The sequence below is a fragment of the Anabrus simplex genome, chromosome 13, assembly GCF_040414725.1.
Source record: "Anabrus simplex isolate iqAnaSimp1 chromosome 13, ASM4041472v1, whole genome shotgun sequence".
In the NCBI taxonomy this organism is placed as follows: Eukaryota; Metazoa; Arthropoda; class Insecta; order Orthoptera; family Tettigoniidae; genus Anabrus; species Anabrus simplex.
This window is the reverse complement of record NC_090277.1, coordinates 44439322-44458861: the sequence shown is the minus strand read 5'-3', so window position 1 is coordinate 44458861 and position 19540 is coordinate 44439322. Positions and strand designations below refer to the sequence as shown.

The window sequence follows — 19540 nt, the reverse complement described above, 5'->3', positions numbered from 1 at the left end:
TAATAAATTTAACATAGTTGACTCACAACAAAGTAAATTAAATTCTGTTACGTCGATCAATCCACTGACTTATAAGAGTTATAAATGTTTATCACATGGCTCATTTGGGAAAAATACCCAAATTTACATAATCTTGGACTGCATTAAGCAAGTGTATCACTTAAGGAAATAGTTCTTAGAAAACAGAACAAAACAACCATGAACATCACTTCATTTCCTACATGACCATCGTCTTATTCAAATACCTCCTGGTTAAACAAAATCAAATATTGACACATCACTCTGAGTGTATCCAACCACTCATTTAAATTTTGCTCTTCATTTACGTGTCTGTGATAGACTGGACTTCCTAAAATATAAGCAGAAATTTAGGCCAAGTGCCTGATGTTAACATTATCGAATGATAGCGATCCTTGTACATTAAAATTTCTATTGACTTTGCCGCTAACTGCATTTCATCATTAATTCATATTTGTGGTATCACCACTAGATGGAGGCAGATACCATCTTATTTACCATTTATTGCGGCAGTTTTATACAATTGGTTCATTTAAAGATCGCTTCATTCCAAAATAAAAATGTAGTGGATTTTAAAAGAAAGTTTGGTAATTACTTATGTGCCTGGTATGAGCATACCACCACTATTTCGACCGTGACATAATTCGATGACCCAATAAACCTAACATCTGAAATGGTATTTACATCATTACTTTAATTAACGGAGAAACACTGCTCCGAAGTGAACACAGAAATCAAAACAAACTAGCCTAGCTGCACTGATCTATTTACAACAATAAAATATAAATAATTCACATACGCTTGCGTCCTACAAATATACGGTAAAAGTACAATCAGAAAGGAAAACAAATAAACAACTGGATCCCACCATCGCGGCCTATTGGAAAATTAAATAAGGATAGAAATGCGCAAAAAACAAACACGGAGTTACCAGAAAAATATACCCCGCTGCGAATAGCAAAATATTGCGAATTTGACGGCAATCCCAAATTTCAGACGACAAATGTCTGGACATAAAATTATTTAACCTTGATGGAAAAATTACTGTTATTTCACGTCAATCCGTGATTCTACATAAATATTCAAAACACATTGACTCGTCTCTCTGTTCACATTGTACTCTGGCTAGCATTATTTGTCGAGCCTCTATTCTCCCTGGAATTATTTAAACAAATACAGGCTCCTGCCTGTAGTATCATAACTCATGTCGTAACACATTTAACGCACGTGGTTAAATTCTTCATTCCACAATTCTTATTCATTCATTTATTCGCGACGTCATTATTATTCATATTCTCACAGTACAGCCTCGCTCGTATCCGGCGGGCAAAAATATCTGTCGTGCACATTACGACTTCTTATGTAAATTCAAGACATGGTTCAAATATCATATTTCCATCATCAACGTAGATCATCAGGGATATTCATCATCTAGCTCGAATCTCTCGATCATTCACTGTTAACACATCACAAAAATCACAGAGCTGACTCATCAATGGCGCTCATAGTTACTATATATAAAAAAAACAAGTGACGAGATTGCCTCTCAAAACACAAATGTTGAAACGTGCGCAACCGCAACTACAGAAATAAATATTCGCGTCTACCCAAAAATCGTCGCAAAAATACGCGGGATAAAAACAAATCGAAAACGCTCATCTGAAGGATGATTCCGCAACATAAAACAAACTGAAATGCGCAAAATGGTGAAAAAAATAAACCTTGAAATCACCGCGGTGGCGTCCACACGATCAAAACTCCAACAAAACATGGTTCAAAGCCATCGATCTAAAATCATGATGAAATAATAATAATAAACTGACATTACACTCGTAGATCAAAATCATAGCTGCCTAACTGTCAGAATGACATACTACAGAAATCAACCATAAAATACACGCAAACAAACATCTACTTAGACAAAGCGCACAAAATAAGCCTATCTGAAAGTGCAACCGAAACATTATTATTATTATTATTATTATTATTATTATTATGATTATTATTATTATTATTATTATTATTATTATCAGAATTATAAAACTGTGAATTATTTACAACCCTACTTAGTACTCTAAACTACACTGATCATCGATTTTGCCACGGTCCTACATATTATTTACATTATAATGATGCTCATACCTGATGTTGGAGGAAGCAGGTCGGTTCACCCACCGGCCCCCGTCATGGTGAAATTAGAATTCCATCTTCAAGCTGATGTGGTATTCCAAATTTATACACACGCAAATTTGACACATTCTTGCCATGCCGTGACACACGATTATTCTTAGCATAAAACACTCGTATTTCTCTCACTCCAGTGAAAGTTTAGAAGAAATGCCACTGCCTGTTGTGTAGACGGATGGTCTCCTCGCTATCTACCTGCAAGATCACCTGGTGGCCTGGTCGCCGATCCCTCAGCTTTGTTTACCTTACAGCTTATAGTACATTAACCCTACTGGGGCATAACTGTTCCGTCAAGTTTTTGCTATTGCGGTCTGCATTGAAGAAAGTCAAACACCTTCCCGGCTGTCTTACTAGTTTCTGCCCATAACATCTCGCTTGCCAAACAGTTTATTGAATGGTAGAAACAAGCTAAATATCGTTTCTGTTGTGGAGAAAATTTTATACTGATCTCACAAATAACGCTCCCCGCTGGTTAGAAATGTTGTTATGTCTATGCTGGAAAACATGGACTTGTTTCCCTCGACTAGTAATGTGAGCTCATTTAAGTTTAGAGTGTAATTCTTGCCTGCACTCCCTGCCTTTACAGTAAAATGTCTGTGAAAGTGTTCATTTCCTGAAATGCATAGTCTCCCAAGTAAATAATACCAGGCTTTCTAAAAATGCCTCCAAGTGTCTAATCGCTTCCTTACCAGCCAAAATAAAACTGACTAAAAATGCATATGCTGACACACTCTGTCACTCTGTCAAAACGTAGATTCACTGAGAATACTGAAGTATCACTAAAAGTACTCAAGACAATAACTGAGAACTAGAAACACTGAGAACGACTGCGAACTTGGAATGACTGAGTAAGACTCAAAAAAAAAACACTGAGAAGTAACTGAGAGTATCTGAGAGTTGATTCACACTGAGAAGTAACTGAGAGTAACTGAGAGTTGATTCACACTGAGAGTTCGACCCTGTGGTCGCTGGGTTTTTATAAAAATTTCTCCCACCACCTGGAAAATAGTTCCGTGGAAGGGATGTGGCGTAATGATCTAGTCCTTGGGAGCGCTTTCTCGTACATCCGTAGGTTATGGTTTTCACAATTTGTACTCAAAACTTCCTAAATTCTGTCCGACTCACATGTGATATTGCGCCGTGGGAGATGATCATAGGATAATCCACACGATGATGCGCGTCCCTGGTGTTATTTTCTTCCGGGGGATGGCCTCGTTCCGCCATGCTGACTCCTCATTCCGGGTCCCATTCCTCCTCCGTTTGAAGTTGAATTTTATTAATTAGGCACTGATTAACCACGGATTGACACTGATAATTCACCAAATATTATAAAGCAGTTAGGACACTGTTTTTCACTACCACCTCGGGCTTCAGATCACGAGATACTGTTAGTAGATCTCCCGGTATGACAGCTCATTCAAATTTAGAATATTCTGATTGGCTGAGACTTTCGCGCTCTTCCAAACGTGGTGCATCCGCTTCTTCCCACGAATTGGCGGTTACAGTCGTTGGTCCTCTATTGTCCTAGCTAAATAGGTCAGGCTTCACCGCGTGCTTTTCTTGTGAGAGCGGACAGCAAGTGACCACTCCCAGGCGGTGTCATAAAATTTATTTGAAGGGTGGTTTACAATCTGGTCGTGTCTAGAGAAAAGTTCCATGGATTCTCTCGCCGTCAGGCTGGCGCCAGAAATTTCCTTTGTGACTGCTAGTTTCACAGCCTCACTGTGGTATCTCATATGTGAAATATTCAATTTAATTATGAATTAAATTAGGCAAATTCGCTTATGGGTGCAGTATCTATTATCTTTTAAGCTACATATTGGGATAGAGAGTGCTTAACCCTCTCGAGCTCCCACTCCTATTGTTTTGAGGTGAACTTACCTTTTCACAACCAATTCTTCTTTAACGTAATGTAAATTGTTTCTTTCTAAAGTCACCTCTTTAGTATGGGATTAGCCCTTGCATTTGTGGCCTAGAGCCAGATTAGGTTTTAAACAAAATGTATTAGGAGTGCTGTTCGCCTCCTCTCACATTGGTATTTTAGAGGCCATGTAATTATCCTTTTCTCGCTTAATAGGCCTTAGTAGGTTGGGTATTTTACCTCTGTGTTTACGTCCTTAGCGGACAGCTTGAAGGTCGAGTTAGGTGTGGCCTTTTGATAGGCTTAAAACTTTGAGAGCGGATCGCTCTTTTGAAATTTGTTTCTGCGTGCCTCTAGGAGGTCTTACTGTGTAATTTGGAACAAGTGCTCCTGGGCATGATTGGGGTTTTCTGCCCCTTTGTTAAACCTTATGTACATGTAAGCTTGGGCTAACTGCTCAAGAATTGTGAGTTCGGGGCTCGAAGCCCAAAGCCTGTAAATACTGTTGTTGCTCTTTTGTTACCTTGCTACTCTGTACCTTCCATGCTTGTTATTTCTTGATTTTGAAAAGAGAATATAACCTTGTTAAATTTTACATTAACTTTAATTTCGTAGTTTGAGACCCGTTCACCCGTTGACATACCTTCATTCAGAGTTTCCTTGAAAAATATTTTGAACGGAGAATCTTTCACCATTCACCACCTTATTTGTAGCCAATTGAAGACTTGACCATTAGCAGTGTTTTTTTCCTATCGGTGATTGGTTCTTTCAAATTCAAATTCCTCTCTATTGATCATTTTGATGATTTGATAATTTGCATCCAGCTGTCTGGGATGTAGATATGTGTTAGATGGTGAATTAGGAACAGACTCTTCATCGTGAGACGTGTTATAGACCAAATGAAACACATACATTAAAAAAACGTGACGGTCTCAGTAGCGGCGCTAAGAAGCTCGGGGCCACCCGTAATAATTGAAAATGGGTCCCTTATTCCTGATAAGGATAGTTGTAAGATTATTTCGTAGTAAAAGGTTGTATATTATTACAATGAACGGAGACGATGATAACAATAAATCACACAATTTAGTTTTCAAAGCCGAAGGAATTAAACATACGCTTATATGACACACAAGAAATGTGTATTCCAATTATAGTAACCAAAACACGTTGACCGTCGGAATATTAAGAAATAATCTCGTTCCTGGGACCAAATAATTTACTACTATTTACAGCTCAACCGTCCGTTGTAGTCCTACTTAGCAACACTGACTGCCGAGGGTTATAAACAGGCTGAAAACTTCAGTATTTAGAGTTTAGATGAGAAGGCTGTCCTTATTATCGCATCTTTGCTGACTACTGGGTTTTCAGATCTGCCTAATTACTTCAAAAGTCTTGTTGATTGTTGTGAGTGGTAGCAAGGGATGATTATTGTCCGACCTGGTTGGGAAACCCACATTCTTTCAGAAGTAACCACCGTACTCTTACTGACGAAGAAAACTCTGCACTACGACGGCCTAAGTTTGGAATAACCTTCTGCGATACAAATAATACTGTTCTGTGTGCTGTAGCTTTATCAATCACTCTCCAACTACTGAATTTAGAAACAGTCATGAGCCCCCACAAGCCATGCCCCCGCCCTCGCCAAGCGGGGTCTGTGGGGTCCGTATCGCCGCCACCGTATGGTCTGTAGATTAATGGACTTCATTCACTATGGTAACGAAAGCTTTTTAGTAACCTTCACCTTACACCATCAGTGCCGGCCTCTGAAGTAGTAAATGAGTTATGGACGGACTTATTTTGCTATAGCAGTGAATAAACCGAAGTCCTGTTAGTCCCACATTGCATTAATCCCCAAAGTGACCACTGGTGGATGTGGTCCACTTTGGTTGTGAACCACGCATAAACGAGTAAATGACTGTGTTAATGTAACCTCTCTTTGCTAGATATTCGTTCATCTTAATTTGAAGGATTAGAGGGACATTAATATTTCCGCGCTTCATGGGCCTCCATTTCCTTTGGAGTGGATGTTATTTCATTCAATCTTCTTCCTTCAGTTTTGGGAAGTGATGATTTCCTTGTACCTATTGCTAAGAAACAATCACCCATTGCTAGAGGATTTAAAATGCACGAAACTCTATTGAATGAGTATTAAGTTCGTGTGAAGTATGATGATTATTGTATAGGTCCTATTACAGCTCCTTGAGGAGACCTAGTGTTTAATTTCTTCTTTCAATAAAAAGGTGATAATCCAGAAGTAACACGTCCCGAAGATTCGAACTAGGCAAAATTCAATTACATATGCTTACAAATCAAGGATGCCAATCGAATTTATTCTTGTCTCAAAGTAGATTGTTGGAACTAGAGTGCGTTATAGAGCGAGAAGGAGGAATGCTTCTTTGTTCTTCGAAGTATCCATCTCGAAATCCAAGCAAATGAAATTGAATTTAACATTAAATAAATATCTCGTCATCTTAGGAAAGAAGCCCTTCTCTTTAGATTATAGTAAGAATCAGCTCTATCAGGTATTAGTCATCTAGGGAGAAGAAGAAGATGATGACATTTGGTGAAACTTTCATCATATCTCTCAGGTTTCATAAAGTCCTGATTTCCTTTCGGCTACAAGATGCAATTTGCATTTCTATCGGGATTGCGTGTGACAAAGGACATTTATTTTTATGCAAGAATGGGTAAATAGAAATGGGTGCAACTTTGTGGTAATTCAAACGGAAAGAAAGGCCAAGAGCGTCACCCACTCTTGATGAGAAATGGAGACGCTCAGTCAAAGACTCCTCTCTTATATCTCAAGTTCTTTGATAATGAGACGCCAGCCTTCATCACCGTGAACATCAAGATGTCTACAAGAAAAGCGAGTGGAAAAGTAGAGTTTTGTAAATAAATAAATAAATAAATAAATAAATAAATAAATAAATAAATAAATAAATAAATAAATAAATAAATAAATAAATAAATAAATAAATAAATAAATAAATAAATAAATAAATAAATAAATAAATAAATAAATAAATAAATATGGCATGAGTACAGTGGACTTGGAAAGGAAATAAATAGATAATTGCAGAAAAGACGATTGAATGGTAGGACGGAAGAAATAATGGAAGGATACATCCTTTAAGAGGGGACGCAGAAGGAAACCAAAGAAAGAAAACAGAAAAATGGGGAAATTACTGAAAGAAGAACAGAAAGACGGAAGGAAGAAGGAAGGAAAGGAATTCATGGTCCGCCTCAATGGTGTAGTTGTTAGTGTGATTAGCTGCCACTCCCGGAGGCCCGGAATCAATTCCCGGTTGTGCCACGAAATTTGAAACTTAGTACGAGGGCTGGAACGCGGTCCACTCATCCTCGGGAGGTCAACTGAGTTGACGGTTTCGATTCCCATCTCAGGCATCCTCTAAGTTGTTTTCCGTGGTTTTCCATTTCTCGTCCAGGCAAATGCCGGGAAGGTATCTAACTTAAGACCACGGCCGCTTCATTCCCTCTTATATGCCTGTGCTTTCCAATCTTCCCATCCCTCACAAGGCCCTTGTTCCGCATAGCAGGTGAGGCAACCTGTGCGACGTACTGGTCATCCTTCCCAGTTGTATTACCGACCCTTGAGGCGGTAGAGGTGGGATCCTTCCTTGAGTCCGAGGGAAAAACAACCCTGAATGGTAAACGGATTAAAAGGGAAAGAAAGAAAGAAAGAAAGAAAGAAAGAAAGAAAGAAAGAAAGAAAGAAAGAAAGAAATTCATGTTCGTTACAGAAGAAATTATGTGGCTATGTACAGTATGTGAGAAATAAAGTCACCGAGCTCGATAGCTGCAGTCGCTTAAGTGCGGCCAGTATCCAGTATTCGGGAGATAGTAGGTTCGAACCCCACTGTCGACAGCCCTGAAAATGGTTTTCCGTGGTTTCCAATTTTCACACCAGGCAAATTCCGGGGCTGTACCTTAATTAAGGCCACGGCCGCTTCCTTCCCACTCCTAGCCCTTTCCTTTCCCATCGTCGCAATAAGATATATCTGTGTCGGTGCGAAGTAAAGCAACTACAAAAAAAAAGTGAGAAATAAAGTCTGGAAAATATGTATTATAAAAACACGAACCTTTCGAACGTAGCTGCATTTGAATGATGAACTAAATGTTTCAAACTCGTGGTTAGTTGAGCGTCTTCCGTTTCTTCTGCTGCCGTTCGTTTCCACTAGGTCGTGCTACGGTTCGCGAGATCTTGAAGATGTACGAGGTGGTTGACCACATTACACCAGACTTTAAAACAACAAGTAGTTTGATAGAATGTTGTAAGCTTATCACACAGTTCATCTGTACTTTACAGAATAAAGAAATGTGTCCTTGCAAAACAGCTGCATTGGAATTTACATTTGAATCTCATCAACAGCATAAAGACAACAGATAATTAAACATTTTATATTAAACAAAACGGATCCAATTTATATTAATGTAAAACTTGAAGGAAACTTGTTCCTTTTCACAAAGTCAGATATTTGTATAATATAATCTTTTCTGTCCGCCTCTGTGGTGTAGTGGTTAGCGTGATTAGCTGCCACCCCCGGAGGCCCGGGTTCGATTCCCGGCTCTGCCACGAAATTTGAAAAGTGGTACGAGGGCTGGAACGGGGTCCACTCAGCCTCGGGAGGTCAACTGAGTAGAGGTGGGTTCGATTCCCACCTCAGCCATCCTCGAAGTGGTTTTCCGTGGTTTCCCACTTCTCCTCCAGGCGAATGCCGGGATGGTACCTAACTTAAGGCCACGGCCGCTTCCTTCCCTCTTCCTTGCCTATCCCTTCCAATCTTCCCATCCCTCCACAAGGCCCCTGTTCAGCATAGCAGGTGAGGCCGCCTGGGCGAGGTACTGGTCATACTCCCCAGTTGTATCCCCCGACCAAGAGTCTGAAGCTCCAGGACACTGCCCTTGAGGCGGTAGAGGTGGGATCCCTCGCTAAGTCCGAGGGAAAAACCGAACCTGGAGGGTAAACAGATGATGATGATGATGATGATAATCTTTTCTATTATGACTTGATTGCCCATTTCGTATTTTTCTAGTTTTCATTCCCCTCCCTGAAGGGGAGGGGCGGGCCACCCTGAAAGTAACGCCTTCACTCTGGCTAGGTGTTTCGGCAGGTTGGAGAAGGAGTGATGGTATGGGGAGGAGGGTAATTTGATGTAATTAGGAGGTGTGTGCGGATAGTATTTAATTATCGGGGATGTGTGTAAGGATTAAATATTCAGAGGAGAGTGCAATGGTTGACAAGTTTTAGATGAGATGCCCATTTCATTGAGCTGAATAATTTAGCGTCTGTGTTAATGTGTTCTGCTTAATTATGATCCATAGTTGATGGTGTAGAAGCTTAACTTCGGAGAGAATTAATAGAAAGAGGTTTAAATTTCAAATTGGTATTAGTGGTAAACATTCTAGAATTATTTATACGTAGGTTCAGTCATAAGTTATGGCAACTATTTTTTTCTCGCGAACATGAGAAAACACGGAATATCTAATATGCATTTGGAAACGTACAGTATGTACTTGAGTATGATGCCACTAGATGGTGTATGCAAACAGCAGTGTGGGTCTAAGCATGCTCCAAGTTCAGTGTGTGAGTGAGAGCGTCACAAAATGGAAGTTAACAAGCAGGAGCAACGATCGTATATTAAAATAGCAGTTCTCCGCGGGAGAAATGCACGCCAATGCCATGCAGAGCTGCGGGAAGCATTAGGTGTGTATGCCGTGCCTATAGAACAGTGGCAAGGTGGGTGGAGACGTTCAAACGGGGTAGAGTGTCAACTGCCGATTTGCCTCGCCTGGGCCGTCCAGTGTCCATGGACAAAGATGTACGGATAATGGTGATCTGTAACCAGTGGGGACCTGTCCCTGTCTGTACCGTAATAAAACAATGTTTACCAATGGCCTGTGTTCTGTCACTTTCCTACGAGAATCTCCTGAAGTCAGAATTTGTCTTCAGGCACTATTCATAAGTACATGCCCTATATTTCCAAGTGCCTGCCTTAGATTTTCCGTGTTATCTCTCGTTCGCGAGAAAAAAAATAGTTGCCATGACTTATGACTCGAACTCGTATTTCTTCGCAGACAGTTTATCCACGGAAATGACGGTCGAGTTCATCTGTATCTAAATATTTGTGACCTACAATGGGGGCTGATTATTAGGATCAAACCAAGAAAAATGTCCCTATAAGCATATGTCCTACAGTGCGTTGATATTGAGACCTTATCAGTGGCAGCGTTTAGGGAGAGGTGAAGCGGAGGAATTATTACATTTTTATTCAATTTTAGCCGGCCGAAACTAGGATTATTAAAAAATGCAATTTGTACAAGCCCTGTTTTCTTATCAGCTAATTCTTCCCTTTATTTTCTTTCATTCATTCATGTCATTTTTGCCCTTTGAACTCGAATATCTCATGATGACACAATTTTCAATTATTTCCCTTCTTCCTCTTCTCTTCGCAAAATCACTTCATCATTCGCCTGTGTCCTGTTTCCTTTGTTCTGTCCACAATGTTCCTGTCTTCTTCTTCTCGTTTACTATAAATTTTGTATTCCTAATTTTGTTTCTGAATTCTTTTTTTTCTTTCTTAATCTGTTTTCCCTCCAGGGTTGGCTTTTCCCTCGGACTCAGCGAGGGATCCCACCTCTACCGCCTCAAGGGCAGTGTCCTGAAGATTCAGACTTTGGGTCGGGGGTAGTGATGTACGAAAGGCACTGGCACCGTGCTTTGACACCGGTGCCAGAGACGGAACGGTAGGCACGGTGCCAGTGGCGCTGCCATATAAATAAATCTGTGAAAGGTTTACAAGAAAAAAAGGTTTGTGACGTGAATATAGACCTTATTTATACCGTTAGTAAGGACAAGAACCATCAATCAAGTCTGCTTTTCCATGAGTAGGCCTTATGGCGGCTGGCACTGTTGCTGAACGAAGCACTATTGTGTGTGGCAACGTGAATGTCTCGTGCCAACGGCACGACACGTACAGGCCAGTGCCAGGACAGATCGCTTCTACAGTACCTACTGTCACCCCGTCTTACCAAGTGCTGCCGGACCGTGCCACGCTGTGCTTTATTCTCTTTCGTTATATTATCGATTTTCTCCTTCCTTTTCAATGGCAGATAGACGAAAATCTAGCCCTTTGTGGAGCTAAATCACTCCAGATAAAAACCAGTACATAGCAGACTGAGATATTTGTAAATCTTGTATATCGTTCAAATCGACGATAACATGTTTAAAATGGCATATGCTTCATCGTACCTGAAAGAACCCTTAATAGCTAGGCAGGCAGATCCGTTAAAATGGTGGTTGGGAAGAAAGCTTCAGTATCCCAACATTTACAATTTAGGTGTTCGGAAGTTGTGTGTTGCAGCAACATCCGCGCCTGCCGAAGGTGTGTTTTCGAAAGCTGGTAAAATTTTCACTAACAGACTGTCAGCGAATAAAGTGAAAAAAATACTGTTCTTGAATGTGAATGGAAAATTTATTTGAGGATTATTTTGTAGTATTTTGCATGCAGTCCGCCTCTGTGGTGTAGTGGTTAGCGTGATTAGCTGCCACCCCCCGGAGGTCCGGGTTCGATTCCCGGCTCTGCCACAAAATTTGAAAAGTGGTACGAGGGCTGGAACGGGGTCCACTCAGCCTCGGGAGGTCAACTGAGTAGAGGTGGGTTCGATTCCCACCTCAGCCATCCTGGAAGTGGTTTTCCGTTGTTTCCCACTTCTCCTCCAGGGAAAATGCCGGGATGGTACCTAACTTAAGGCCACGGCCGCTTCCTTCCCTCTTCCTTGTCTATCCCTTCCAATCTTCCCCATCCCCCGCAAGGCCCCTATTCAGCATAGCAGGTGAGGCCGCCTGGGCGAGGTACTGGTCATTCTCCCCAGTTGTATCCCCGACCAAGAGTCTGAAGCTCCAGGACACTGCCCTTGAGGCGGTAGAGGTGGGATCCCTCGCTCAGTCCGAGGGGAAAACCGAACCTGGAGGGTAAACAGATGATGAAGATGATGATGATTTTGCATGCAAATTTTGACGAACAGACGAAAAAGACTGTCAGCGAATAAAGTGAAAGAAAATACTTTTCTTGAATGTGAATGGAAACATTTGAGCGTTATCTTGTAGTATTTTGCATGTAAATATTAATATAAATTACGGTATGTCTATATAAGTAGTTCTTTTTAAAAAAAATTCATGAAGCATAAACGTTTTTATACGAGTCCAATGAATAAGTAGTCATCGTGGTACTGACACTGCCGCAGCACCGGTGCTTTGGTACTGGCACTGTGCACACCAGTGTCAACAGAGGCACTGGAATTTGAATCACTAGTCGGGGATACAACTGGGGAGGATGGCCAGTACCTCACCTGCTATGCTGAACAGCGGCCTTGCGGGGGGATGGGAAGACTGGAAGGGGTAGACAAGGAAGAGGGAAGGAAGCCGCCGTGTCTAACCACGGAAAACCACTTCCAGGATGGCTGAGGTGGGAATCGAACCCACCTCTACTCAGTTGACCTCCCGAGGCTGAGTGGACCACGTTCCAGCCCTCGTACCACTTTTCAAATTTCGTGGTAGAGCTGGAAATCGAACCCGGGCCTCCGGGGGGTGGCAGCTAATCACACTAACCACTACACCACAGAGGCGGACCTGAATTCTTTTCTGTCTTCTATTATTTGCCTGTTGATCCCCAGCTGCCTTAAGTCTTCCTCTATTTCATGATACCAATTTGTTTTCCTGCTTGAACTATTTGCTACATCAAAGATTTTCTTTGTAATTCTGTTTTCCATTATCTGTATGTGCCCAGTCTGTGTTTCCTGATTATGTCTGCGAGTCTGTTAGAGTGCTGGTACAGCTCTTAGGTAGGTCGTTTCTTCCATATGCCATCTCTGTGTGTTGATCCAAATATTTTTCTGAGAATTTTACGTTTTATTTTTTCTGTTTCTATGATGCCTTTCTTTAATTGAGTTTATTTAATTATTAACAAAATTACTAGCAAAAATACGCACAAAATGTCGTTTGTACCGGCTAACCGATTTCTATAGCGCCACAGCAAGTTGTGGACACTTTGCATGTGCTGTGAGAAAGGGTAGCAGGGGTATATATCTTTTGCCAAGCTCATCTACACTGGGGTATAATTCATCCGCTTGCCGTGCGCATTCGTCAGGCTGGCAGTCTCTTTAGTGTATGTTACAGTAGTTTCTTAGTGTTTAGCAGTTGATTCGGTGGATCAGTAGTAGAGTGTCGGCCTCCGGATCACAAGCTAGCGAGTTCAAACCCGGCAGAGGTAGTCGGATTTTTGAAGGATGGAAAAAGTCCATTCGACACTCCATGCCGTACGATGTAAAAGATCTCTGGTGACACATTTGGTTTTTACCCGAAAAAATTCATTAAGTCTCAGCCATAGACGCCCAAGAGAGATTCGATTTACTCGGTCTGCCATCTGTAGGCCTAGAGCAAAACGGAACGTCGAAATTGACGAGCAGACAGCTTCGCCTTTCTCATGTCTAACAAGAGCGCAGTTTCTCCCACCTGCCTAATTCAGTGGCTGCAGGTCAAGTAGTTATTTTATGGTTTGATCAGTTGAGAAGTATTGACCTTCTCCGGTCTTCGCATGACAATAGCTCTTGACACAAAGCTAATAATAACACTAGCGAAATAGAACAACATAAAACAAGAGAAGATGTTACAACCAAGCGCGCACTCCACGTGGAATTGACAAGAAACTCTCATCCAGAATTTTCAGGATTTCATTGGATACAACAGCAGGGCTCTCACTGGTGCGGCTTGAGTCATAGAATATTTCCTCCCAGTCTACGGAAACTGTCATTACTCGGCTCAAGGCAAGGGACATCGAAGCCGCAGCACATAGTAACCTTTAGAGATGCGCAATAATACAAGCGTTGCTCATGGGTTGTTGGCTTTGGAGCCATGAGCTGCGGGGTTCCAGAAACAGCGCTATTTGTGAACTTTTCACTATTACTTCTTCTTCTTCTTAATCCATTTATTGTTCAGGGTTGGTTTCTCCCTCAGACTCAGCGAGGGATCTCACTGTACCACCTCATGGCAGTGTGCTGGTGTGTGAGAATGTTGGTCGGAGGTTACAACTAGGGAGGGTGACCAGTACGTCGCCCAGGCGGCCTCATCTGCTATGCTGAACAGGGACCTTGTGCCGGGATGGGAAGATTTGAAGGGATAGACAAGGAAGAGGGAAGGAAGCGACCATGATCTTAAGTTAGGTACCAACCTGGCTGAGTGGACCCCGTTACAGCCCTCGTACTACCTTTCAGATTTCGTGGCAGAGCTGGGAATCGAACCCAAACCTCCGGGGCGAGGGGTGGCAGCTAATAACCACTGCACCACAGAGTTTGTGTATTGCTATGGTTTTAATTTAATGGCGCGTGGCCTCCGGAGAGGCCTGGTCTTTCCAGTTGACTCCCACTAGGCGACCTGCGCATCAGTGAGGATGAATTCTAATTCTAAGCAGGGATAAATCCCTGGTCCCCTAACAAGAGGTATTAACTAATGAATATAAAAATCCCCGATGAGGCCGGGAATCGAACGCCGGACCCCTTGGAACAAAGTCCGACATGTTAGCCGTTTAGCGATCGAGCTAAACGTTGCTCTGGTGAAAGGACAAACGGCTTCATTAACGAGTTTTTTTGTTTTCACTCCCCTACCTGAAGGGGAGGGGCGGGCCACCTTGAAGTTTACGCCTTCACCCTGGCTAGGAGTTTCGGCTGCTTAGGAAGGAGCAAGGACAGTAGGTCGATGGGAATTTGAAGTGAGGAAAAGTGAGGTGCGTGAGGAAGTTTTTAATATATGACTTAAGAGAGACATGACGGAACTAACGGAAGAGAAGTTTTAAGCAAGGGGGTGAGGAGGGGGTTGAAGAGCAAGGAGATGAAACACCGATGAGAAGGTTACAAGAGAAGTGAGAAAGAATCGGAAAAGGTCAGGGGGACAATGGTGGCGAAAATAAGAAATTAGTTGGAGGACGGGGTGGACTAACGGGTTGAGAGGGTGGAACAGGAGGAGGAGTCGGCCGGGGGCGACGAGAGGTGTTGTGGGTTGGAGAGCGTGCTGGTGGAGATGGTGAACGGGAAGACTCCACTCTATATCGATGACAATAGATGGAGGCTCCCGTGGAAATGGGGTGCTGGACGTCGGCGGCAGGTGGGAGGAGGAGATGTACCATATATTTTGAGCCTGAACTGGTCTGAATGCGAAACGCACGACAGGCGGGGATTCCGGCGGTTTGAAGTTCCTGAAGTATGTCCTGGCTGTAGATGGAAGGGTCGATTCCGCGGATCACACAGCTGGGGAGACCATGATGAGGTGTGGATTGCTGCGTAGGCGACGATGACGGTGGTGCTGCTGCGAAGTTGTCTTGAAGCGATGGCGGCGGATCCCAATGGGTGTAAGGGAGGAGGAAGTGGTCAACCGTTGTAGAAAATGTGGAAAGTGGAAGGGAGGATGTCACAATGGGCGATGGGTGGCAAGTCGTGACAAAAGTAACCGGTATATGAGAGGAGGACAAAGGCGTCGTGGTGGTGATAGTTGTTGTAGGGGAAAGGCAAGAGGAGGTCGATGTGGGTTGTTGCGAGGTTATGGTCGGTGGCATGTGGACGACGGGGAGGGTGGTGGGGTCAGCGGCGAGTTGGGCAAGTATAGATGGAGGACTAGATTCCACAGGGTAGAAACGGTTATGAACGGATACGCCAGCGTAGATGAGGCGCTGCTGATCGTCCAACGTGGTGATGTACAGAAGAATCAGTGGAGATGGTGATGAACTGGTGTCGTCCAATAGCCGGTAGGCGCCATGTATGTGGAAACCGGCGGAGCGGATGGCGGTGTAGATGTCTTCTTCGGAGATGGCTGGAGCAATGTCTGGGATGACGCAGGTGTACATGGCGACAGCCAACGAGGCGTCAACCTATGATTTTTGGAGGGTGGCTAGGTAGCAACTATAGATGATAGCCACAAAAGAGATGTGTGGACGTATAGTCCAATTTGGAGATGGCGATGAAGAGCCTGTGCGCGTGTCCACCGCAGTGGGCTTTGACGTGGAAACTGGGGAGAACAGCGTCGCGTTTGTGAGAGAGGTGATTGTCGGTTGTTGAGGCGGGTAAAGGCCGACTGGCACGCCATAGCGAATATGTCACCGTTAGAGAAAACCAGTAGGTTATTATCCTATTGCTTGGGTCATTAGACTGATTTGATGCAGCCCTCGAAGTCACCCCCTGGGCTAACCTTTTCATTTCTACTTGTCTACGACATTCAACATCTGCTCTAATCTGTTTGTCATATTGAAGCCCTGGTCTAACCCTACCGTATTTATAACTTATATTTCCCTCAACAACTAACTATCAAAGTCCTGGGTGTCTTAAGGTGTGACGTATGATTTGGTGTAATATCGCCAATCGTTCTTCCGTCATCAAATCCCATTATCTCTTCATTCGTGATGCGATCTACCCATCCCACCTTTAGTATTCTTCTGCAACACCACATTTCAAAGGCATCTATTCTCTCTTTCTGAACTAGTTATTGTCTATGTTCACTTCCATACAAACCCGCGCTCCACAGATGAAGATCTTAAAAATAGGGTATTTCTAATTCCTATATGCTGCCTCTGTGGATCAGTGCTAGAGTGTCGGTCTCCCGAACCCGATATAGCGGGTTCAAACCTGGCAGGGGTAGTCGGATTTTTGAAGGGCGAAAAAAAGTCCATTTGACACTCCATGTCGTACGATGTCGGCATGTAAGAGATCTCTGGTGACATGTTTGATGTTTACCCGACAAAACTCATTAAAACTCAACCACAGACACCCAAGAGAGTTTCGGTTTACTCGGTCTGCCATCTAGTGGGCCTAGAGTAAAACGGAACGTCGAAATTGACAGCAGGCAGCCAGATGGCGTCAAATTGAAATGTCTGCACACGTTAGCTGAGGCCGTACGATTATTATTTTATTATTAATTCCTATATCAATGTTCGAAGTGAACAAATTTATTTTCTTAAGAACCGCCTTCCTTTCTTGTGCCATCCTTAGTTCCTCTACACTTTCAGATGGGAATCGGAAGCAAACTGATGGTCACTGTACTTTTTTCTAAGGCGCATTGGTGGAAAATGCTTTTATTTTCACAATTAAACCTCCGCTGATCGGATAAATCTTACCTTCTCCAGAAGAGTACCATTTTCTGCTTTAACAAACGGACGGACGTTGATGTGTCAGGCAAAAATAGTGTAAAACAAACACGTTATCACTGTTACAGGAAGAATACAAGCTGTTGGCCGCAGCCTTAACCTTTGGGGAATGTTTTTGTGGCATTCTCTGGGATAAAAAATTCAAGTGGAAGATAGTGATGCATTATTGTTTTAATGGGAAGCTCACAATGGCAAGCATCCTCCCCTAATACTAGTCTACCGGGGGTGATTACCTAAAATGACGAGGTTCATGGATTCCATCCTTGCTCAGTCCGGTGGTATTTGAAGGCACCCTCAAATAAGCCAGCCTACTGCCGGTACATTTTCCGATACGTAAAATAACGTCTGCTGGACAAAATTCCCGCACCTCACCGATTCCGAAAACCGTGAAAATATTTTATTTTTTATAAAAAGGAAAGAATAGAAGAATTCTGTCCCTTCGAAGAGAAAGAGGTCAGATGAAAGTGGGGAGCCTGGCACAACAAATACGTGGAAGCAATACTGAAATCAGTTAAGAATTTTGTGATCACTCATGAAGGCTACGGACGGTCACTAACACTTTAAACCGATTTGTTTATAAATGCATCACGCATACCCGTTCATGCTGTTGTTTTCCTTGAGTTGGATGGGATCTTTCAACAAGGCGAGGGGTTTACATCATCCTGTTGGATATATTTCAAATAATCGCTGAAAGAGAACGAATGAGAATTTCAAGCTTAATACTGCCCTGGCCGCTTAATTCACCGGACTTGAATCCAATGGAGAATCTGTGAGGTAGCTCTGCCTGCAACGTACATTCTAGCCTCGTGATGTTGCCGTAGTGTATCTGCCTGTTACCCTAAGGTTCCGGCTAGGTCAGGGATTACGTTGATCTGAGGGCTCAATCAATCAATCAATCAATCAATCAATCAATCAATCAATCAATCAATCAATCAATCAATCAATCAATCAATCAATCAATCAATCAATCAATCAATCAATCAATCAATCAATCAATCAATCAATCAATCAATCAATCAATCAATCAATCAATCAATCAATCAATCAATCAATCAATCAATCAATCAATCAATCAATCAATCAATCAATCAATCAATCAATCAATCAATCAATCAATCAATCAATCAATCAATCAATCAATCAATCAATCAATCAATCAATCAATCAATCAATCAATCAATCAATCAATCAATCAATCAATCAATCAATCAATCAATCAATCAATCAATCAATCAATCAAATCAAATCAATCAATCATCTGCTTTTACGGCTTTCGTTGAGGTGGCAGATTCCCTATCAGTTGTTTTCCTAGCCTTTTCTTAAATGATTTCTAATAAATTGGATATTTATTGAACATCCCCCTTGCTAAGTTATTCCAATCCCTAAGTCCCCTTGCTATAAGCGAATATTTGCCCTAATTTGTCCTCTTGAATTCCAACTTTATCTTCATATTGTGATCCTTCCAACTTTCAGGTCTACTCAACATACATCATTATTATACCCCGGGCTTTAAGGCAGCATGAGGTTAGAATGCAAACTAACTTGGTTTTCGGGAATTGTCATCTAGCCAGTTCTTCCATAATGTAGTGAGAGTAACATAAATTCTAGGCGTTCTGATGGGCCGTACCGCTAACATTTATGCAATGCTCTTAGCATAACCGTTGTGTAGTGTAGACTATACTTGTTGCCCGCTTCAGCAAATTTGCATTCTAACCAATTATTGCCTAAAAATCCTGGCTGTAGTTACTAGAATTGAGAAACTATCTGACAGTGAGGCAGCGGCCTCGGTTACACAGTAATTCACTCAAGAAATACAGAATACAATTACAATATGTCATTACTGCACCCCAGATCTTTAGGCAGTAATAGGTTAGAATGCTAACTTATTTGCTTATTAGGAAGTGTGAACTAGTGAGTAACATAAACTCTAGGCGTTCTGATGGGTTGTACCCCTAATATCTATGCAACAGTCATAGCCTAACCGTTGTGCAGTACAGACTATACTCGTTAATCTCTTCAGTAATTTTTCATTCTAACCGGTTACTAATTAAGCTTCGGGCTCTATCCTTACCAAATTGTTTATTATATTAATTACAACAGAATTGCATAGAAATTCACACAATAGTTAAATAATTCCCATACCCTAACACAACGATTTATAGCAGATTGAATTGTTCATTGACTTACCACCAGCTTAATATTGCATTCAAGAGAGAATCACATACGATTTATATAAAATTATCGGGATATCGAACGCTTTAAAAAATCG

General features: G+C 42.1%; 1 protein-coding gene across 1 annotated transcript in view; it reads left to right on the top strand.

Moving 5' to 3' along the window:
- The window catches only part of LOC136884797 (tachykinin-like peptides receptor 86C), a 238896-nt gene that overhangs the window by 16563 nt on the left and 202793 nt on the right, over positions 1-19540 (top strand). The window lies entirely within an intron of this gene.